This window comes from Suricata suricatta, chromosome 8 (genome assembly GCF_006229205.1).
Source record: "Suricata suricatta isolate VVHF042 chromosome 8, meerkat_22Aug2017_6uvM2_HiC, whole genome shotgun sequence".
In the NCBI taxonomy this organism is placed as follows: Eukaryota; Metazoa; Chordata; class Mammalia; order Carnivora; family Herpestidae; genus Suricata; species Suricata suricatta.
This window is the reverse complement of record NC_043707.1, coordinates 114,278,209-114,302,166: the sequence shown is the minus strand read 5'-3', so window position 1 is coordinate 114,302,166 and position 23,958 is coordinate 114,278,209. Positions and strand designations below refer to the sequence as shown.

Below are 23,958 nucleotides of genomic sequence, written 5' to 3'. Positions count from 1 at the left end.
AGCCACCCTCAGCTAGTAATGGGTGAGAGATGGGAGCTAAAGCCAGCTTCTCTGACTCCTGGGTGGGCCACCTGTGTGGTGTGCTCCACACCATCTCCCAGAGGGGTCCCGTGGCATTGAGCCCCGGGTGCCCATGGTGACCAACTGTGTGTTAACACTCCCTGTGTTGCCTTCCTTCCCTCCCCCTCCTCCCCTTCCCCTTAGCTCCACCTCCTGGGGGCGTTTCCCAAATGAACCACTTGTCCCCAAATCCTCGTCTCAGCTCTGCCTCCTGGTGAACCCAGTTCAAGACACCCAAGCTGATGGGGATATGGGGGACATGCTTCCCCAGGACCTGAGGAAAGAGATGTAAGGAGGGTTTTGAGAGGCAGGGAGTCTGAGCCACATGGTGAGAACCCACGGACTTGAAGATGAAAGATGGCGGTGACGTGTTTCCAGGAATGGCTGAGGTCAAGAGCATTAGTTCACTTCTAAGTCACATACTGTGCCGTGTCACTGCTGTCCTTGTCCTCACACCTTCAGGAAAATCACTTGTGTGGAACAGCATGGCACTCAAGGTTGCTTTGCGGGATCAAAAGGAGAGGCTGCAGACTTCTTTGGGTTAGCTCGGGGCAGAGAGAAGGCTCTGCACGGGCAGGGGGTGAGACCGGATGAGACAGAGAGTTGAACGGCGTGACATCCCGGAGAGATAGGAGTCCATGAAGGTGTTGTTGGGACCATATGTGGGGTACGTGCTGGGGCCATCTTGCTTTCATATTAAAAGCAGGGTGGACCCACAAGGCTGGACAATGTGGGGACATCCAGGGGCTTGTCAACATAAGCTTATGTGCATGAAGCACCCAGCTCAGTGCTGGGTTCACCCTCATCACTCAGGAGATGGTAGAGAGGGCCCCCTCTGAGGAAGGTGGAGTAGGTGCTCAAAAAGCACAGACTTAGCCTCGTTGAGCTGGATTTGAAATAGTTGGGGCAACCAGGCAGGCTGAACCCCATCCTGTCCCCTGCCCTCACCAAGTACCCAGGGATCCTCTCCATGCTTCACCTTCTTTGTTACACAAGAAACTCCAGCACAAACTACTTATTCTTTTGGTCGATTTTCTGGATTTGAGAGCATCCAAATCTCAGACTCTGGAGGCCCTTTATTTCTAATTTGTGGCCAGACATATATAGCTATAAATAGGAGTGCTGATCAAAGTTGCTAAGTGATCAGGAAGCAACTATTTTCTGTTCTTCCTTTTGTCTTGAAGTTGTAGTATCTTCCTGCCTGCCACAGGGCCTTTGCACACATTGTTCCCTCTGCTCAGAATGCCATTCTGCTGACACCACCTCTCCTAGCCTGTTAATTCCTACCTGTCCTTTGAGTCTCCGCCTGGGTCTGGCTTATTAAGGAAAATACTCCTTGATTCCAGGCTTCCTTTCTTACGGACTGTGTTCTTTCCCTCAACCTCAGCCTATGTGATTATGTGAATGGCATCTGTGAGCCAGTCAGCACTACGAGGCAGGAATGGTGTCTGATTTTCTTCCTTATTGTGCTGCCAGCACCAGTGCAGCTGGCCCAGAGAAGGTGCTCATTAGATATTTGCTCAAAAATCAGTGGAGATATTTTTAGTTCAGGGTAAAGGGGTAAACTTGGACCTCATCTGTGGGTTCCAGGGCTAATGGGGCCTCTTAATAGCCATCCCGCTCCCCTCTGCCTCCAGGTGAATCATTGCTTAAAATGCAAAGGTTCCCAAGTCCCGGCTCAGCTTCCCCCTCCCCTCCCCGTGTGCCCGAGGAGCAGTAATTGTGTGGGGCTGCCGGTGTGCAGTACGTGAACAAAGGGCAGCGTGGGACATAAATCTAGAAAATTGAAAGGTAAGTGTTCTTTGTTCTCTCTCCCTCCCTCTCTCTCTCTCCCCTTCTCTTTTTCCTCCCTTCCTCCTTTTCTTCCTTCTTTCCTCATTCCCTCCCTCTCTTCTTCCCTCCCTCCTCTCTCTCTGTCTCCCTGTCTCTCTGTCTCTCTTTCTTCTATAGGTTTTCTCTGAGCTTTCAAATGCTAATGAACATGGCGAATCTCCAAGAGGAACCGCCCACTCTACAGCATGTCCCAAGTGTGTTTGATCCTAGAATTTATTGATTCATTGGTTTTTAACAGAGCAAATTTGGGATTCGTGTTTCACAGGAATTCTTGGGAAAATATTGACCTACAGAGTTAAGTCCAAGTTTCTCAGCTTTAAGTTTAAGGTCCATAAAGACCCGGATCCTGTACCTGTCGGTGCGTCTGCTCACTCCCAGTTGCTCCGCTCTGATCACGTAGGGAAGTGTGGCTTTCCAATCACCACGTACCCTCTCATGCCTCCGTTCCCTCTGTCGGGATGTCAGTAACTCTACTGTCTGCTGGCTGACTTCCTGTTACGACCCAGACCAAGTATCACCTGCTCCATGAAGCTCTCCTCACCTTTCAATTGTGTTCCCAGAGCCTGATATATCCTTCCACCAAGATTGGATATAAGGAGCTGTAGTGTTTCTGACCTCTTTTTAAACTCCCTGGGGTCAAGGTCAAAGTCATGTATTCATAGTCGTGTCCCCAGTGATCAACACAGGACCTATCACATTATTCATGAATAAAGGCATGAATGAGGGCTGAAATGGAAATGTTTCCAGTCCTAAAAATGGTAGAGAGAGAGATGGCCCAGCCTCTCTTGCCAAGTCCTGCAGTGAAAATCTCTATCCCTCCATCCTCATCTTCTGCTTCTACGGTTAACCCGCCCCAGGCAGCTAGAAGTGGTATATTCCATTCTGGTGAGCTTTGATTCTCAAAAATCCATTATATCTTTGGCTTTTTTACCTTGCCAGTAAAAAGTTCATGAGAGGATGAGGGATGGGCTGAAAGTGGGGAATGGGTGAGGCTCAGGGTGGGTGCTGCACATAGTATTTGCCCTAATCAAGGTCATGGCTAGAGTCCTCTGGTCACTTTGGGGTCGTCACCTTACTTGGGCTCTCATCGACACTGAACAGAATTGCTCATTCTCTCCTTGAAACATCATCTCCTCTTGGCTTCTAGGACACCACATGCAGCTCCCCAGTCCTTCCCCTACCCCCCGGTGGACCTCCAAACGTTGGAGGGCCCAAGGGCTCAGTCCTGGGCTCTTCTCTCTATTCTCCCCCAGGAGATCCCATCTACTCCACTGGCTTTGAGTCTCCCCTCCATGCTGCTCTCTCCTGTCCTGCCCTCATCTCTGAGATCATGTGCATTCACCCAACAGCTCCGCTGGATGTCTAAAGGTACCCAAACCGACCAAGGCCAAAGGAGGACCCTACGCACAAATGGCTTTCATCTTTGGTCTTCCCATTCCAGAAAATGGTGCCATTACTCACTTAGTGGTTTCAGCCAAAAACCTTTTAGCGAATGAATCTGTCCGTAAGTCCTGCACAGTCTATTCCTGAATACAGATGCAATCGACCCCTTTCGAACCACTTCTTCTGCCTTCATGCCACCATGAGCCTCACCTGGACCGTTACAGCAGCAATGATGTCTCCACTGCCCTTCCCCTACACTCCTTCCCTTTACCACAGACCAAGCTCACAAGAGTTAGTGAAAGAGCGAGGGCTTTGGAGTCAGACACAGGCTTATGTCCTGGTTCTACCACATATTATCTCTGTGACCTTGAAGGAGTGACTTAACTGCTTCGAGACTCAGTTTCTCATCTGTGAAATAAAGATGAAAGCAATCAACTTGATTTGGAGCTGAGGAGTCTCTGGGGTCTTTTTTTCCCCTATGGTTAAGATGATGACATGGGGGAAGGGTGGACTCCTTTGATTTCACCAGGAAAACACAAAATCAGACGAAATATCCTGGAGAGTTGCATTTGGAAGTACGCATGTGCTGATTTTTGTGATCATTGTAATTGTATCTACTACATGTCAACCCCTGCTTTGGGTAATTTACATACATTGACGTATGAGGTTTAAAATAACCCCATGAGGGTGCTTGGCTGGCTCAGTGTGTAGAGCATGTGACTCTTGATCCTGGGGTTGTAAGTTCGAGCCCCATGTTGGGTATAGAGGTTACTTAAAAATAAAATCTTTAAAACAAGATATACTCATGCAAGAGACTCAGAGTAGTTAGGTAACTTCTTCAAAGGCACACAGCTGCTAAATAACAGGGTCAAATTTTTAAATCTTGGTTCCATTCTTTGACCCTAAAGAATTTGGGGCTTTCCCTTTTTGGGCCAGATGACCACAGACATGATCCCACCCACACAGAGGTGGCCTCATTCATTAGAGGGAGCCCTGGGCATGGGGTTGGCCGTGGGTTAAAGTCTAGGCTCTGCTGCTCAGAGAAGTTGCCTCAGTCAAGCCACTACATCTCTCAGAATCTCTATTACCCTAGGGCGCCTGGATGGCTCAGTTGGTTAAGCATCTGACTCTTGGTTTCAGTTCAGGTCATGATCTCATGTTTGTGGGTTTGAGCCCCATCCTGAGCCTGCTTGGGATTCTCTCTCTCTCTCTTTCTCTCTGCCGCTCCCCTGCTCATGCTCACATACTCTGTCTCTCATAATAAATAAATAAACTTTAAAAAAAGAATCTCTATTACCTTGTGTGAAAAAAAACATGAAGACCATAACAATGACCTCGTCAGGTGGTGTGAAATCGAATGTGATATTATGTGCTAAGGTGTCCTGCAAACTAAACACGTGAATTATTGTCCCCGCCCCCCGCCTCTGTATTTGTGAGCAACATGGGTCAGAGAAGCTGCTTTGGGGGCCAGTCCCGCGCCCTGGGGTGCTGTCACCTCGTTGTGAGCCTGGGCTCTCGCTTCTGCACACTCTCCCCTCAGCTGTGATTATTTTCTTGACTCTGTTTCTCTCTTGAGCGACTTGTCTTTATGTCCTTATGTTCCATTATGCCAGCCTCCTGGAAAACCTGCCTGGAGGTTCTCCCTTGGAAGACAACGTCTGCATTTCCAACTCCCGATTTGTATTGCTGTGCTATTCTCACCCAAGGAAGACAGCAGTATTCTTAGCCCACATGTAACAGTGAAGGGGTTTTTTTGAGTGTGTATTTCCAGAGATGTTTCTTACTGGGATGGGGTTGTGAGAGGCTGCCTCTGCTCAGACTTTTGGCTTCTGCGTCCTCATTTGGGTCCCTGGGATGTAACCCCCAAACCTACCCTAGCCCTGAAGAGTTGGGCGCATGATGGCCTGTGGCCAGCAGGGGGCAGCAGAGTACGAACTGGAAGGGGCTGGCAGAGAGGACAGGGGGTCCCTGTCCTTGCCAGGCGAGGGGCTCCAGTGGAAGGTCTGGTCACTGGGTCTGCCCTGCTCCAGGTCACTAGGCCACACCCTCTGGGCTGGCCTGGAGGAGACAGCAGTGAGATGGGAACTGTCTCCAGAGGGCTGGCGGAGAGAACGCATGTCTAACAGGAGAATAGAATGCTGGTTGTAAGTGACAGAGATCCCACTGGAATTAGTGAAGATAGCTTTTATTTTGTATTCTCCTGCAGATTGGCTCCTTCTAGAAACTGGAACCATGGTCGCCAGCAACTCCTGCCTCACATGTTCCCTGATTCATTGTCTTCCTTTGGTTCTGATTGCCAGACCTCAGGGGGTGACTTCCCATGGTCTGGGGTTAGGTTATGCCCTGCCCCTGTGGCTGGGGGTGGGGTGGGTGGGAGCGTCCTCTGATTGGCAGCCAGGGCTCCGTGCTGGCATGAGGGAAGGAGGGAGGGAGGATTCTCCAGATGAAGGGCTTTCTCTTCCAGAGGAATAGACGGATTCTGAGCAGACACACAATATGCATCCACCACAGCCCACGGTGGTGTGTGACAGGGTCCCATTGGCACAAAGGCACCCACTGTGTCTCAGATTCATGAGCTGACCTTCATGGCCCAGGTGAGCAACCTTCCTCCCACCCCCGTTTCTGAAATGAAGGGAGAGTGTCCCAGGAGGACTACAGCCTGTCTCTCCACCTTAAATCCACGTCCCCTCTGATCCCATCATGAAGACAGACTGTCTCGTGGGTGTGATGAAGGGGTCACCAGGAGCTGCAGTCTTAGCTGGAGGGCAGGAGAGGAGAGGAGGGGCCTGACTACCTCACTGAGGTCTCAGTTAAGACCAGCAATAAGGAATCATTACAAAATGTTCTGCCCAAGATGCATTGTAAAGAGTGATTCGCTCTGTGCCTGACATTTCCTGCTAGCCTTGGAAGCTAAGCAGGGGCTGCCTGGTGCTGCAATAAACGTCACCCTCTGAGCATTATTAGTGGTGTCTTCTGACCTGCAGGGTCACCCATTGGAGCAGGGATGGCAGAGGGGTCCGTGCAGGCTTTAGGGGACTGGAACAGTGTCCTGGAACCCCCTGGAGTACATGGCAACAAAGGCTGGGGATGGTGTGCCACACAACTGGGGCGGGACCCGCCATGGGTCCCCGGGGGACAGGGGTGAGGGTCGGGGAGAGACAGGACTCAGGGGAGCTGGCCAGATCGCTGGGCAATTGTCACCCAAATTCCTTATGTGTGTGAAGTATCTGCATCCACTGCCATATTTGTTCCCATTTCACAGGTGAGGAGATTGAGGCTAAGAGAGAGAAAATGATCTGTTTCCATTTCACAAGGTCAGTTGTCAAAGCTAGGAGGGGATCCAGGGCTCCTGGTGCTCAGACCAGGTCACTCTCTTCCAGGCAGCTGGAAAAGGGAAAGAGAAGGCAGCTGCTGGGATGTGTCCAGACATCTGGGGGTGGAAGCCAGTCTGTCCTGCAGCACCCTGGTGGGGTGCACATGGGGAATTCTGTGAAGTGAGTCCTTGGGGTTTCATTAGTGATAACGCAGGTTGCCTGCCGAATGCTATTGAAGCAAATGAGCTTTTCCTGTGGATGATTGCATTCTGCCTTCTGGCACCTTCTTCAGGCCCAGACCTCTCTCCTGAGCCCCCAGTCTGCAAGTGCACAAGGACATCCCCTTGAGGAGTTCACAGTCCTCTCTGTCTCCCTGGATCTCAAGCTCCTCTCTCTTTCTCTGTCCCCAAACGACTCCTTCTCCAGGGCCCCCCACCTCAGTGAATAGGACCATCTTCCCTGAGTCATTTCAAGTCAGAACCCCAAGTGTCACCTTCAGTTTCCACTCCCCTCTTCCCCGTGTCCAGCCAGTCCCCAGTCCCCTGGACTCCTCTTCCCTCGTGCCACTCAGATACATCCTGGCCCGGGTCCTATCCAAGGGACCAGACAATGGGAGCTGGAGTGGCTCTTCAAGCACCTCTGGGGAGGTGGTGCTGGGGCTGAGGCTGAGGCATGACGGGAAATGCCCCCATTGAGGGAGGGGCCAGCAGACTTGGCATCCTTTGGGGGAGGGGAAGCAGGCATAGAACAGAACTGTTGACAGACTCCGGGCTGCTATATTGGGAAGATTTGACAACACACACAAGGAGAGAGTGAGGGCGTGTTGACGGCTGGTGAGAGGCGCGGGGGCCGGCTGGGGACGTGTCGCCGCCACCCACGCAGGAGGAAGTTGGGAACAGATTGCTTGGGCCCCGTGCCAGCCTCCTGAAGAGTCGTCCGCTGCCTCTCCGCTGGCACCTGCAGAGGGATCGGGGAAGGCACTGCCCGGTTCCGAGGGTACATCCGGAGATGGGAGTCCGGCTCTGTCTCTACCAGGGGGCCTCAGTTTCCCCATCCCATCCCAAGCAATCCGACCCCAGCATCCTGAACCTTCATACTCCCCTCCTGCCTCGTCCGCCCCAGCCCCTTACCTCTGAGGCTCCCACCATCTTATCCCATCCCGTATTCAGCTGTACAAGACACTTCTTCAATTTTCATTTCTTGGCATCTCACCTGGAGTGGATGCAAAGAAGAGAGTTTTGTTTATGATTTTAGGGCTTGGGGCAATGACCACGCTCTGCTTCCCAAGCTGGTTTGGGAGCAGCTGAGGACCAGCCCAGGAGTGGGGCAGACAGAGTCTCGGAGAGTGTGGTTGGGGACAATGGCCACCCCTTCTTCACACTTACCCTCCAGGCACAGACAGATCTGGACGCCCACAGGCCTCTTCTTCAGGGGCAGCCCCTCGGGGTCAGTCCACATTCCGAATTCCTTCTGCCCAGTCTCCCGGGATGAGCCGTTCCCCAGGGCGATGCGAGGGACACCTGGAGCTGAGTATCTCTGGGCACACGGTGGACGGAAGCTCCTGGCTGAGCAGATCTGGGTAAGAGGGGAGAAGTGACTTGTGTCAGCGCACCCCTGCCCGACTGCCACCGCAGGTGGTATAGAGGGGTTGAGAGGACAGTGATTCGACTCCCACATCACTGACCAGATCTTAGGAGGAAATAAGAAAATGAGAAGTAACCTCCTTGTGAAATACCTGATGTGATTGCCCAATTCATTAAGCACGTGTTGGTGGTTTGGGGGGAGTTGACATGCTGTCTCTACTTCCTCTATTTCAGCGGCAGCTCTGCAATGCCCCCCTTCTCCCCCATCTTCTGGATCCTCTGAAATGGGATCCCCTTGAGGCAGGGGCTGTGAGGGGAGACAATGGATTTCCGGAGACTGGCCAGCCTCACTGGCCCCCCCCCCTTCTTCTCCTCCCCTCAGTGAAGGGACGAGGAGCCTGGTGGGGCTGAATCCACGCTGGGCCCCACCTTCCTCCCTGGGCTTCCTTCCCCTCTTCGCCTCAGCTCCCTCCTTCATGCTTACATGACCCTCCCCATGGGGGCCTCACCCCTCCTGGTAAGTTCACAAGGACCCTATTCTCTGGGAAACTACTTGGGAACCTGGGCAATCAACCTCCTTTGTAACTCCTTTTCCCCTATGCCTCTCAAGTGACAAGGGTCATGAATGCAGTCCAGAGACATGGGACAAAGCTAGTAATGACTGAATTCCTGAGGACCTGACAAGCACTAGAGTGTGTGTGTGTGTGTGTGTGCGCACGTGCATGTGCGTGCATGCACACGTGCATGGAGGGGGCACAATCTGTGAAGGACTAAACAGACCTGTTAATCATATCTAGAAGTAACTGGGTGATGAGAGAGGGGAATCCTGGAACTGGTGGCCCATTCAAGTTTTGGCCCTGACCATTAGTAAATGTGTGGCCTTGGGCATGTCAGTTCACCTTGTGACTCCATTGTCCCCACCCAGTGGGTGCCTGTGATAGATGTGACTCCTTGTTGGGGGCAACCAATGACATTAGGGCGGGGCACGAGCCCCAGGCTTCAGGCTGGGATGTCTGGAGGGGCAGGACTTCCACAAGCAGAGATGAGGGTGGCCTGGCGGACATTTCACGGGAGGGCGAGGGCTCACCTGGAGGCTGGCGGCTGGCGGGGGCACCGCCTAGTGATAGGGGTTCATGTGTGTGAGACACAGGAGAGGTCCCCTGGACAGGAAGATTAACAGGACCACTGGGAGCTCAGGCTGGCGAGAATGGAGAGCTCAGATGGGCCAACCCACCCTTACCACAGATGGGCAAACTGAGACTTGGAGAGGAGCAAGGACACAGAGCTGCAAAAGGCTTTGGGGCAGCTCAGGTCTGAGCTCCCTGTCTCTACTTCCTCCAGTTTGAGAGGACTTGAATGTCTAGCTAGAGCACTCGTCAGTCTTGCTGCCCTGGGAAGTCACTGTTGGCTTTTGAGCTGGGGAGTGGCTGAGAGATGACAGCAGACAAATTGAGTCACCTTTCTCTGAGCGACGCTGGGAGCTTCTATCTGATGACACGGACAGGCTGGAGTCTGCCACGCCTTGTGTCCACTCGGCTCAGGATGCTGGGCTGAACCATCAACTCACATCTAGATGGGAGGCTCCAGTCCCGACTGCCTCTCTGGGTCACTGGGAGAGGGGAACAAAAGACAGGTGCCTGGGCCACCGGAGGCTCTCCCAAGCCCGGTCCACAGGTGATTCCCGCCCTGCTGCCGGCCATCAGGGGGCTCCACGGGGCGATCACAGGATCCCCGCCAGAGCCGGGCCTGGGGAATGGGTTTCCTGAGAAGAACCTGCTGGAGTGTGATTTGTTACAGCTGAATTTCCATGGGAACATGACGGGGCAGGATGGGAAACACGTGTCAAATGCCCCAGCTGGTCCCTCCCTCGAGCACGTTTCCAATCACGTGCCATTGACCTGTCGGAAGCGCCTCACCCTTGGGCTGATTCTAATGAGACAGCGCGCCCTGCAGTCCCCATTTGCCGGATCCCTAGCCGTGGCCGCCTGCGGGATGGTCATTAGCACCTCCACATTAATGTCCCCCATGTCCATCACCGCAGTCATTAGGGTCTGTGACTTGCCTGCCTGTCTCTGGGGGTGTGGGGCATCCCTGGGGCCGGGCTGCTGTGCCCGGAGTGGGTGGGGGCGGCAGGGGGACAGGCTGGCTTGTTAAATCTAATTACCTGGCTGCAGACGGTGGGCCTGAGCCCTTCTGAGAGGCGCCCGGCCCACTGCCTAATCCTCTGCCGCCTTCCGCAGTAACGAGCTGGCCGCCACCAGCTGCCGCGTGGCTAGATGGGACTGAGTTTAATTGCTACCCCAAATGTCAGCCCTTTCAAACCCACAGTATTTCATCACTTACCTTTAAAGAAGAGGGGGAAAAAAAATCAATTTGGACCGTGAGTTTCGGCAGCAAAGCCTGCAGAAAGGGCTGCCCAGTTCTTCAGGGGGAGCTGTTCTTTTCATTAAAATAGCTATTTTTAAAACTCTCTCCTTCTCTCTCTCTCTTTAACACGAGATGAAAAATCCCAGCTACAAGAAGAAACCCTTTCATGAGGGAATAATAATATAAAAAAAGAGTTTAAAAAAGCCCACTTCTAAAATGGGTCCTTTTTTTTTTTAACCTCTCAAAGGTTAAAAAAAGAAAAGAAAGGGTTTTATTCTCAAAGGGCTTTCACACGTGTGATCTCATCCACTCTCAGAGCAGCTGGGGAGTGTTGGGGGAGGGCAGGTGTCATTGTCCCCATTTTATGGATGAAGGAATGCCCCCAGAGGCTAAGGAGCTATGGGGAGGGGGGAGAGGGGGTGTCACCGATCTATTCAAGGAGAAGGACAGAGGATCCCCAGTTTCTGCTCCTCAGACTGGCCTCTCCCTCTGGGTCCATCCAGTGCTGTCAGCAAATACACCCACCTCCCAAATTCAAGCTGTTTACCTACTAGTCAGAAAGTACAAGTAAGGGGCATCAAAAAAAAAAAAAACAAAAAAAAACCCCAACCCCAGAGACCCATTGGAGTTTAACACTCATTTAACTCTCCATGAGATCACAGCCATCCTTTCTTCCCTAGGGAGAATTCCACCCCCCTTTCCTTTTAGAAGAAAGGGATGTAATTCTTTTGGAGATTACATTCCCCGGAAACTGGATTCTTAAGCTCCCGCCTGAAGAAGTGTTCCAAAGTCTGCAGACTAATTAACCCCATTGTTCAGAATTAATCACCTCAGGAATATTTGGAGTCAACAAGAAATGTATCAATTGGGCTCTTAATAAACCTAATGAAATGACTGAACATAAAGGCACATGAAATAGACTGAAAACATTAGCATAAACCACCGACCTCCCTGAGCTCTTGGCAGCACAATCTTAATTGACACTTTATTAGCACCGAGAATTGCTATCAATTTGGCAAATCCCCCCACATTGCCTACTGAAGTGATAGGCACTTTTTTTTTTTTTTTTACAAAAGAGAAAAGCGGAGGGGAAAGAAGTGACTTCGAGTTCCAGGTGCACGGAGACAGAAGAGACATGACCTCCGAGTCCCGGCTGGAAATGGAGCGTCCTTCCCCTTGTTGGTGTCCAGCAGATGGAGGGGTCTACCCCACCGGGCCCTTCCGGGTTGGGGAAGTGTCACCGACACACAGAAGCAGCCCCAACTGTCTGCCTGGATGGTTGGCCAGCATGGGCGCCCTGTGATGTTTGGGGAGGGGAGTGGCCTGGGCACAGGTGGGAGTGAAAGAGGGGGTGAGTCATGAGGAGCTTGGAGTCTTCCTTGGGTTTTTGCTTCCCCTGTGATGAAACCTCTGCTTCCAAAGGTTGGGAACTATTTCTCATCCTACGTCCTCTAATCCCTGTTAATTTCTGGCAATTCTGCCCTGAGTTTGGGGTAAATGTCAGAGGGGCCACACGTTCTCCTTAGCAATCCAAAGTGAACAGTGAGCCAGGAAGTCCATTCACCTGGGGGGTTACTTTAATGGACTTGGCACAACTTGGGTCAGTTTCTGTCCTGGATGTCTGTGACCTCCCTGACACCGATGACCTGCCTCTCACCCTCTTCCTCCTTCTCCTTCTCTGTCCTCTGCCGTAATTCATAAGGAGCAGTTTTAGGGCTCAGGCCAGCTTGGTAAGGTGGCCCCCCCATGGTTTGGGGTGGCTCTTGCTTGCTTGGAGTGGCCAGAGGGGAAGAAGTCTTGAAGAACATGGTGTTGTCCCAGACAGGCACAGACAGCGGCAGTCATCAGCCCTTGGACGGAGAAATAAAGGGGAGATAGCTCCTGCTTGATTTGAGACTGAGAGAGAAGTCTGGCTGTTCCTACTGTAACCCCCAGCTTGGCTTGTGCTCCACATTGTGCAGCCATTATGGGAACAAGCTATGGGGCCACACTGCTTGGGTTTGAATCCGGGCTCTGCCATCTTACCAATGTGACTTTGGGTGCCTCAGTTTTCTCATCTGCAAAATGGGATAATAACAGTGCCCACCCCCTGCCAAAAGAGTTGTAATAAAGTTTGTGGGGTGCCTAGATAGTTCAGTCAGTTGAGTGTCCAACTCTTGGTTTTGGCTCAGGTCATGATCTCACAGTCTCGTGAGTTTGAGCTCTGCGTCTGGCTCTGTGCTGGCAGCTCAGAGCCTGCTGGGGATTCTCTTTCTCCTTCTCTCTCTGTACCCACCCACCACCCCCCTCTCCCCTGCTTATGCTGTCTCTCTCTCTCTCTCTCTCTCTCTCTTAAAAATAAATAAGTAAACTGGAAAAAAAGGGTTTGTAATAAAGTTTGAGTAAATAAGTATACAGTCCTTAGACTGGTGCCTATCACAAAACAAACACTCCATAAATGCTTTGCTCTTGTTAGTGAGAAGGAAACTGGAAGAAAGTGTGGGCTAACATTCACTGACCATTCGTTACATGGTGCCATGAAAGCCCAGGGTGGAGAGAATTGTGAGAGGGAAAAGTCAACAGGATCGAACACTCCAGATTAATAAGATGCTGCCTGGGGGGTGGGGGGTGTCTCCCACTAAGTTCTTGGTTACCACTGGATCCAGACTGATTGAGGTCTGATGTCAGCGCGATCTCCAGACCACACTCACCGTCCCTCACGCACACTCTTGTTTCATCCTGACAGAATCCTCGAAGGCAGGTACATTATTTACCCTCCTTTTATACACAAGAGAGCTGAAATACAAAGGGGGCGAAGTACTTTGCCCCAGATCACACAAATGTAAGGGACAGAAGTAGGACGAACACCGAGACAGTCTGGATCCAACATCTGTAACCTCAACCAGTTAGCCATGCACTGGCTGGGACTTAGTGCTTCAACTTTGAGAGTAACATCAAAGGGCTCAGTGGTAACTATTTCTCTAGAAATTGTGCCAGAGCTCGAATCTGGGAGCAGAGGACACTGGGTCTTTCTCTGAAGTGCGTTTAGGTTGTCCTAGTGTAAACAGACTCAAGCAAGTCTTGCTATAAAGCGTTATATCAATTTTGGTATAATGATAATGACAATTTTGGCTCAATGATAGCACGGGGGTGTCTTTAGATCACTGTGATTGGTGGGCAGAAAGATTCTTAGGGTGCCATGGCCCTTTCTGACCAGGGGCACCCCCCTGCTTTGCCCAGGATATGTGGACTTCCCCTATGAACATTCTTAGTATGACATTCCAGAACTTGGCCTCACTTCTTTTCGCCCGAGTATTTAGTGCCTCAGAGAGCTGGGCTGTAGGGTTGTACTCACCGGTAGCTGTCGCCATCCAGTATATCAACACCCTACTTTGAGACGTCCTTAAATCACGATCTGAGCAGGAATATGTTTGCCCACTTGCATTACACAGAAAACTTTTAAAATTAGCCATGATATGTCCCTACCCTCACAAAGATGCTGATCTCACCAAATTTTTATTTCTCCTTCTCTTCATTTCTTGCTTTAAATGTAATCCCTGGGGGGTAGCTGGGTGGCTACCAGTTGGTTGAGCGTCCGACTTCAGCTCAGGTCATGATCTCGCGGTTTGTGAGTTCGAGCCCCGCGTCAGGTTCTGTGCTGACAGCTCAGAGCCTGGAGCCTGCTTTGGGTTCTGTGTCTCCCCCTCTCTCTGCCCCTCCCCGGCTCATGCTCTGTCTGTCTCTCTCTCTTTCTCTCAAAAATAAATAAACATTAAAAAATTTTATAAAATAAATAATAAATAAATAAATAAATAAATAAATAAATAAATGTGACCCCTGAATAATATATCCCTAAATAAGATATTGTTTAGTTTGATTTTACAAAAACACTACAGCTGAGTGGTCTTTTCAAAATGCAAACCTGATCAATGTGTTATACTATATTAATAGCATAAAGAAGAGAAACAAAATGATCATCTCAGTAGACACAGAAAAGCATTTGATAAAATCCAACACCCTTTCATGATAACAATGCATGACACACTAGGAATAGAACTCTCTCAACCTGATAAAGAGTATCTATTAAAAACCCACAGCTAACATCACAGTTAATGGTTAAAGACTGAATTTTTCTTCTAAGATCAGAAATGAGACAAGGATGTCCTCTCTTAACACTTCCATTCAACACTGTAAGGAAGCTCTGGCCAGGGCAATTAGGCAAGAAAATGAAAAAAAATGAGGCAGAACACATTCCGATTGGAAAGAGAGAAGTCAAATTGCCTCTATCTGCAGGTGACATGGTCTAACGTGTAGAAAACCCTCAAGAATCCATGGAAAAACTCTTGGGATAAATAAGGAAATTCAGCAAAGTTACAAGATACAAGATCAATGTGAAAATCAGTTGTATTTCCATATACCAGCAATGGGCAATCTGAAAATGAGATCAAGAAAACACTTCTGTTTACAAGAGCATCAAAAAATACTTAGTAAATTGAACCAAGGACATGCAAGAGTTGCACTCTGCAACTTAACTGAGTGGAAGACACCCATGTCTGTGGGCTAGAGGATATGGTGTTGCCAAGATGATGTGACATTCCCGAGCAGACCAGAGGCAGCATGCTCCTAGTAAAAGCCCCACTGCCTTCTCGCTCTCTCTTTTTCAGAAATGGACAACCCGATCTTAAAACCCCAGTGGAGACACGAGGCCCCCCAAACAGCAAAAACAACCTTGAAAAAAGAAGGGCAGAGAGGACTCACAGCTTCCTATTCCAAACCTTACGACAAAGCTGCAGGAGTCAAAATATTGTGGTGAGGCAGGAGGATAGACATACAGATCAGTGGGAAAGAAGGGAAAGTCCAGAAATAATCCTAGACATCTGTGATTTTCAACAAGTTTGCAAGATCATTCAGTGGAGAAAGAAGACACTTGTTAGCAAATGGTACAGGCTAGGACAACAGCTATCCTCACGTGAAAGAATACATTGGGAGCCTATTTTATACAATATTAAAAGATGAATACAAAAAGGACCCAAGACCTCACTGTAACGGTTAAAACTATAAAACTCTTAGGAGGAAACAAAGGTGATCTTTGGATTAGGGTCTGGTTTCCTTCTTTCTTTTCCTTTTTTTTCCTTCTTCTTCAAGTTTTTATTTAAATTTCAGTTAGTTAACACATAGTGTAATATTAGTTTCAGGAGTAGAATTTAGTGATTCATCACCTACATACAACACCCAGGGCTCATCCCAACAGGTGTCCCCTTAATGCCCACCACCCATTTAACCACCCCCCCACCACATCCTTAGGGTCTGGTTTTTTAGATGTGACACCAAAAGCACAAGCAACAAAAGAAAAAAGTAGGTAGAGCAGACGTCAACAGATTAAAACATTTGAGTGTCACCGGACACTCTCAAGAGAATGAAGAGATAACCTACAGAATCGGAGGAGGTATTTGCACATCCTATATCTGGCCAAGGCCTGGTATCCAGAATATATAAAGAACTTCTACAATTCAATAACAAAAAGACAACCCAATTTAAAAATGGGGAAAAAGGGGCATCCGGGTGACTCAGTCTGTTGAATGTCTGACTTTGGCTCAGGTCATGATCTTGCAGTTGACAGATTTGAGCCCTGAGTCGGGCTCTGTGCTGACAGCTCAGAGCCTGGAGCCTGCTTCGGTTTCTGTGTCTCCCTGTCTCTCTGCTCCTCCCCCACTCAGGCTTGCTCTCTCTGTCTCAAACATAAATGAACATTAAAAAAATGTTTTTAAATGGGAAAAGGGGTTGCATTTCTCCAGAAGAGATATGCTAATAGCCAATAAGCACACAAAAGTGTGCTTAGCATCACTAGTCATCAGGGACGATGAAAATCAAAACTGCGAGCGACCATTTGCCATCCACTGGACGATGATACAGAAAACAAAACAAAAAAAACAAGTGTTGGCAAGGATGTGGGAAAACCGGACCCCCTCACACATGTGAAAATGGGGCAGCCGCTGTAGGAAGCAGTTTAGCACTTCCTCAAAAAGTTAGAGTCACGGGAGGACCCAGCAATTCCACCACTAGGCACGAACCCAAGATAACGGCACATAGGCATTTCCACAAAAACTGGAACCAGAATGGTATAGCAGCAATACTCCGAATGGCTGCAAAGTGGAAACAGCACAAATGTCCATTAACAAATGAAGGATCACAGGAAAGGTGGTCTAACCCAATCCCGGGATATGTCTGACCCAAAAACAGGAGTGCAGTGCTGACGCAGGCGGCGGCGTGGGGGAGCCTCGGAAACAGGGAGCCTCCCTCCCTGCTCGCTGAAAGATGCCTCACACAAGACACTACCTGTTGTCTTCTTCCACTGACAGGAGATGCCCAGAGTGATTTCGTAGCGACAGAAATAGATGATTCGTGGTTGCCGGAGGACAGGGGGAGGTAGGCTTTGGGAGTGACTACTAACAGGTACTGGGCTTCCTTTTGGGGTGAGGGAAGGCTTCTGGAATGCAGAGAGTCATGGTGGTCGTATGGCACTTTGAATACACTAAAAGCCACTGAATTATACATTTTAAAATGACGACCTTTAGGTTGTGTGAGTTTTATCTCAATAAAAATAATTACCAATAAAATAAAATGAAATTAAATTAAAAAAAAAGCAAACCTGATCATGTCGGTCCCAGCCTGAAATTCCTGGGGTGGCCTGGGCTGCTCCCCACCATCTCCTGGGCCCCCATTTCAGGCTTCCTGGCCCCTCATCACCATCAGCCTTTGGATTTCGACCTTCTTTGCATCGATCCCTCAAGGGAATGTGCATGTTCCCTCCCACCTCTGGGCCTTTGTACAGACTGCCCCCTCTGCCTAAAACACGCTCGCTCCATTCTCTGCGTTTTCCAAAGAAACTTCCACAACTTTCCAAACTATGCCAAGACTCACAAAGCCCTTGTTCTTTTCCTTCGGAGTATTTGTCCCTATTTGTGTATTTGTATGCGCGCGCACACACACACACACACACACACACACACACACACACACACACACACTTTATTTGACTAACGTCTACTTCCCCACCGGACGCCAAGCCTTGTACCCTATTCTGTCCCTGACCCTTAGCACAGTGCACGGCACACAGCTCCTAGGATAAGTGGCTCTGGTTCCTTCTGTGGATTTTAGATCCTGACTTGACCAGCTCCTTGTTCTTGGTGGCTTCGTGTCATCCTTCTAGCCAAGAGATTCTCAATCCTGGTTGCCCACTTGGATTACTCAAGGAGTTTTCTTTTTTTAATGTTTATTTATTTTGAGAGAGAGTGTGTGTGTGCGAGAGGAGGATGGGCAGAGAGAGGGGGAGAGAGAATCCCAAGCAGGCTCCATGCTTGGGAACGCAGGGTTCAATCCCATGACCATGAAATCACACTTGGAGCCAATATCAAGAGTTGGATGCTCAACGGACTGAGCCACCCAGGCACCCCTCTTTTTTTAAACCTATGTCCAACCAAACAATTTGATTGGCATTCCGGGGCATGAGATGTGCGGCAAGGATGACTTAAACACTCAGTGATCTAGCCAAGGCTAAAACTATCGCTTCAGGCTTTCTTCCCTGCTCAACGCCATCCGAGCTGCATTGATGCTGAGCACCTATGAGGTGTCAAGTCCTATGCAAGTCCTGGGAAAACCCCAGAACCCTAGACACCATTCCTGAAGAGAAAATACCCACTGCTGAGTTTTCCCAAGGGCTTTTAAATACCGGCTGCTACCAAGACGCAAAGTCAAGCAAAGAAAGCATGAAAACGTTTCTGAACTCAAAGTCATTGCTGAGGACTCCAGCAAATACAGCCGGGACATCTTTTGGCCTGAGGCCTCCCCCAGCCCCTGACCCAGCTCCTTGACCCTGCCTCACTTTTGCCCATGGCTTCTCCAATCTTCTTTTTGCATCGGTCCTGGCTTCATAAGACAGAAAACCCTCGGGGGTAGCTTCAGATGTTCAAAGTCTGGGTTAATACACATTTGCAAGTCTAACCTGCTCCTGCCTTGGTGGGCCTCCCTCTCATGCAGAAACCCCGTGGGGGTGGCTCCAAGTTTCTTGGGGTTCCACGTGGGAGGGATTGGGGGGGTCACAGCCTGGTTAAAAGCAGTTTGGGGTGGGGCCAGGGGATTTATGTGGAAGGTACATTTGTGTAGAAGCATGTAATTTTAACTCAGGTTATCTACGACAGATCAAAATCAGTAGCAAACATTTTAGAAAGAGGACTTTATAATTTACACAAGATTGAGAAAACATTACTTGCTCATATCTAAGAACATTATTATTATTATTATTATTATTATTATTATTATTGTTATTTTTAACAGTAGCTCTGGAGGTGAGCTGGTGAAAATGTTGATAGGGCCCAAGCTACCCCTTGGCACTCTCACTGAAGAGACTTTTCCAATCTTCTGGAAAAATGCCCTGTTTAACTGTTCTCTGAGCTTAAAAATGAGAGCAATACTCACATCCTCTGAAATAAAGCTCTGGCTTTGGCATGTGAAGCAAGGAGCAAAGGGCTTTGGCCTCAGTTTCCACTGTTATTGGCTGCCTGAGGGACCCAAGGAAATAAAGTGCCTCAGTTTCTTCTTCCATAAAATGGGGGGATGGAATCTACCTTGGAGGGTTCCGGGAAGATGCGAGGAGATGACACACAGAAAGCACTTAGCACAGCACCTGATATAGAATAAACTCTCGAGAAGCTTTGTTGTAATTAAACACACGAGCTATGTCTGGATGTACACATCTGTGTGTATAGATGCATGAGGGCCAAGCACTGGATTTCTAGCTCTGTCCCTCATGTACCCTACCGTCTAACGCACATCACCTTATGAATAATTGAAGAAACACTAGGCATTAATATTTAAACTGTGCTCGACATTGCTGATGTTTTATAACATGGGGATGGCTTAGAAATTACTTCTGGTCTGTGGAACGGCATGGAGGCACACATCTCATCAATGGACCCATGTGCTCTGTTTTACTTGTTTCCCCCAATGTCCACTCACCCAAGAGGTGGTTTTTGATGAATATAGACCATCACAAGGTTAGGCCACAGGCCCGGGCTTGGAACGTGCTTTCAGCTTCCTGCTCCTGGTGTGAGACCAGCCTGGGGGGCGGGGTGCGGGGCGCGGGGAGAGAGAGGAGAGGCAGGGGTGTGATGGGCAAGACTGAGAACCTTCCAGCCAGGGGGACCTGGGTCTCAGCCCTGCTTGGCTGCACCAGGCCAGTAACCAAATGACCTGAGTCTCTCAACAGTCCTATGGTTTTGGGGTTTGAGTCTGCCTTACAGAGAAAGAACCCGAGGCTCACAGAAGAGAAGGGGCCTGCTCTAAGCCCATGGTGTTGCCGGCGAAGGATCTAGGGGTGGCTTTAAGTCCCTTGCTCTTTGCTGTCTGCCAGGAGAGTGGCCCAGGCTTTCCCAGCTGGCCAGCCAGCTCCACGCAGCCCTCTGCACCTGCTCCCTACTCTGGCCTGGAGAAGTGGGTCTTGGTGATACCCAAGGGGCGCAGCCTGGTCATTCCATAGAAACTCCAAAGTGCATTGGGGCGGGGAGCTGGGAGGGCATTGGGGGGCCCCTTGCCTTAGGTGTGTAGAGAGGCAGCCAATAGGATGGAGAGAAGGCAGAGGTGGTCAGGAGTGGATACCAGCCTCTGGTTGGGGGGTGGGATATTCCTGGCCCTGAGTGGCTCTCATGCCTTTCACTCTAGTGGTGGCAGAGGGGGATGGAAGTGGTGGCTGACTTCCCTGCATAGACGCCTGGGAAGCTGAGGGATGGTGAGCAAAACCTGCCAACCTAATTCTGGAAGGTTTGGAGGGATAGACAGGGAAAGACTGGAGAGGTGACCTCCAGGACCCCCTCTCTCTCAGAGGTCCCTGCCATAGCCAGGGGGTTGCAGCCATACATTCTGGTGACAGACGCATGTGTAGGCAGAGAAGCCTCACTGTCCTCTGTGCCTGGAGAGCTGCCCTTCAGTTAGCATTGTGTGTCTTTAAAGACTGTCCCTCCTGTCCTGGAAAGAACCGGGTGACATCCCCTGGCATCTCTGAGTGCAAACACGGGCACTGCCAGCTACAGAGACAGCTTGCTCTAGTGAGAAGAGCCTGGCCTGGGAGCTCCATCCCCAACCTTCTGCATATCCCTTCCTCTCTCTGGGCCTCAGTCTTCCTGTCTGTAAAGTGGGGAGGTTGCGTCTGGTGACCTCTGACATCTCTCCTTGCTCTGACAGGGACTGCATCTAGCAGACACCTGATCAATATTTGTTGAATAAATGAAAAGGTAAGTGTGCTTCCGAGTTGGTAACAGGAATGAAAGACAAATGAGATTGTTTTAACCTGGAAAGATAACAATAACAGTGACCATCTGCTGACTGCTTAGGCTGCCACTGACACGTGCTAAGCACTTCCCATCTGTTGTCTAATTAAATCCTCATACCTTCAAGTGATGTGAACTGCTATTTTTCCCATTTCACAGATGAGAAAACTGAGGCACAGAGAGGTACCTTGTCCAACACTGGAGTGATGATATTACTCAGGACTCTTTTCAGCTGTTTGTAACAGAAATGGAACCCTTACAGGCTTAAGGATGAAAGACAAGTTACGGTTTACATACCTGTGAAACGCAGGGGGCGCTGGACCCAGGAGCTCAAGTCAGGACGTCAGCACTTCCTGCCTCCTCTGTTCACTTCACTGGGAACAGCGAGCCCTCCCATCCTGAGGGAAGGCATCGTGCAGACATTAAGTCCCAGTTTTTGAAGTCAGAGTAGCTGGGTCAAACTTGGCCTTGCTGTGTGGCCCTGGACAGGCCGATCAGTTTCTCTGTCCTCCGACGCCTTGTTTGTGAAAGAGGGATAAGAGGACTTACCTTGTGGAGATTACCTGTCTCTCTCTTTCTCCCTCTCGAAATAAATAAATAAACTTAAAAAAAAAGGGGAGCCCCTGGGTGGCTCAGTTGGTTAACAACCCGACTCTTGATTTTGGCTCAGGTCATGATCTCGTGGTGCACGGGATCGAGCCCCACATTGGGTTCTATGCTGACAGTTTCGAGGCTGCTTAGGATTCTCTTTTTGCTTCTCTCTCTGCCTCTCCTTCCCTCTCTTGAAATAAATAAATTAATTAAAAAAAAAAAAGGCTTACTGTGTGTGGCTGTTTTGAGTTTGTAAGTGTAAAGTGCTGGGAACTGCACTTGATAGTCTGTGTGTGGGCACGCATGGCACTACTTTTAGAAATTCAAGCAGGGCACCTGGGGGGCTCAGTCAGTTATGCATCTGACTCCGCTCAGGTCATGATTTCCCGGTTCATGAGTTCCAGCCCTACATGGGGCTCTGTGCTGACAGCTTGGAGTCTGTTTCAGATACTCTGTCTCCTTCTCTCTCTGCTCCTTCCCCACTCACATTATGTCTTTCTTTCTCTCTCTCTCTGAAAAATAAATAAGGGTGCCTCGGTTGAGCATCCGACTTTGGCTCAGGTCATGATCTCACAGCTTGGGGGTTTGAGTCCCTGGTCAGGCTCTGTGCTGACAGCTCAGAATCTGGAGCCTCCTTCTGATTCTGTGTCTCCCCCTCTCTCTCTGCCCTTCTCCCACTTGCGATCTCTCTCTAAAAAATAAATGAAACATAAAACATTTTTTAAAAATATTTAAAAAACCCATAAAATTCCAAGTGAAGGAACATCCTCCTTCACCAGCCTGAAAAAGCTGACTGCTATTGGACTTCTTTGGGTTGTATTTTACCTCTTAAACCAATCACAGTGTCTGGGGGGAGGGAATATGCTGACTAGCCCTGTGACCAGGGCTACCTTGGAGCCCTAGAGCCCAGAGATGTGCAGTTCTCCCCAGGGCTGTGGACCAAGAGTGGCAGGGAGTTGATGTGCCAGAGGAAGAACACGACTCATCACCCGGGGGGGGGGGTAGACACAAACTAACGGGAGGACCTACTATAGTCAATCTGGGACTTGACCCCAGATAGCCTCCCTCCCAACTGTGCCAACATGAATTCTAGCGTGTTTATTTTCTTAAGGTAATTTCCCACGTATTTAAAAAAAATCAACTTATATGCCAAAAAATTATACATTCGTTTAAATTCCAAATTCTATGCATTGTAGTGAGGGCCTAGTCTTGAAACCACCATACAAACAGGATACAGCACAATTCCAACACCCCAAAGACTTCCCTTGCACTGGCCTATTGTAATCTGTCCTTCCCCTACCCCGTGCCTGGCAATCATAAATCTCTTCTCTGTCCCTATAGTTTTTGCCTTTTCCAGAATGTTCTACCAATAGAATCATCGGTCTGGAATCTTTTGAGACTGACTTTGTTCACCGAACATAATGCATTTGGGATTCCTCCGTGGCCCTGCGTGTGTCCATAGTTCATTCTTGTTTATGGTCGAGTGATAGTCCAGGGAGTGGCCGGACCACATTGTGTTTCTTCATTCACCCATTAAAAACCATTGGAGTTGTTTCTGGTTTTGGGTAATTATGGATAATGATTAATGTAGCCATAAACATCTGTGCATGGGGGGTTTTGTGTGAACACAAGTTTTCATTTCTCTGTAAATAGATACCTAGGAATCAGGTTGCTGAGTCAGATAATAAATGTTACAAGAGACCTCCAGGCTCTTTTCCAAGGCGGCTGCATCCCTTTGAGTTTCCACCAGCACTTCAGGAAAATTCCAGGTGCTCCACAGCCTCTCCAGGAATCGGTAGTTGCCAGTATGCCCTGCTTTCGCCATTGTAATAGGTGGTTCAAGCACGGATTCATAACCAAAAATTTAAATAAACGGTATCAGCAGCTGCCGAAATCAGAAAAGATCTCGCCAGAGTGAGCTGGGGACTAATGGCTGCGTCAAAGACACTAGAGCGGTCGGTTCTGGGTTCTGGTGTGGGCGTGGTAGGGGGCTCCTTCCAGTGTCTGAAGGAACTGGGTTAAGACAAATCCATGATGGACCTGAGAAAGGTGTCAGAGCCATCAAGACCCCCAGACATCGCCCTGAGCCATCTGTACTGATGAGGAGATGAGGTCTGGTGGCCAGGGAAGGGTCTTGCCCAAACACACAGGACAAATGGGAGATACCCAATAAGTGAGCGAATAACAAAGGGACTTTTCTTCTTCGGGATCCCACTGGGGCTGAGCTATTCAGCTGTGCTTGTGCCAGAAGTAGGGGGTGTACTGACTGATCTCTCCTGGGTTCTCTGAACTGAGGGGTTCTTGGGCAGAGACCCAGCTCAGATGCAGGTCTGTGGAGCCTCAGGGGTACCCCTTGCCCCCTCTGGGAGAAGGAATGGGTGTGCGATTGGGAAGAGTCTACTGTTCACTCTGCAGATATTATTGAACCTGTTGCATGAAAAGTGGGTCATTTTCCTGCCCTGTGTGACCGTGCCCCATAGCCCTGGAGTCTTCGGGGAGCCTCTGGGTCCTCATTAAGCCCACTAG

At 49.6% G+C, this 23,958-nt stretch overlaps 1 long non-coding RNA gene across 1 annotated transcript; it reads right to left on the bottom strand.

Moving 5' to 3' along the window:
- Nucleotides 1-7,346: 7,346 nt before the first annotated feature.
- LOC115299418 lies at nt 7,347-8,269 on the bottom strand. Its single transcript, XR_003912179.1, has 3 exons — nt 7,976-8,269; nt 7,721-7,802; nt 7,347-7,547 (listed from the first exon to the last, which is right to left on the bottom strand). It is a non-coding gene; the product is annotated as an uncharacterized LOC115299418 (long non-coding RNA).
- Nucleotides 8,270-23,958: the final 15,689 nt, after the last annotated feature.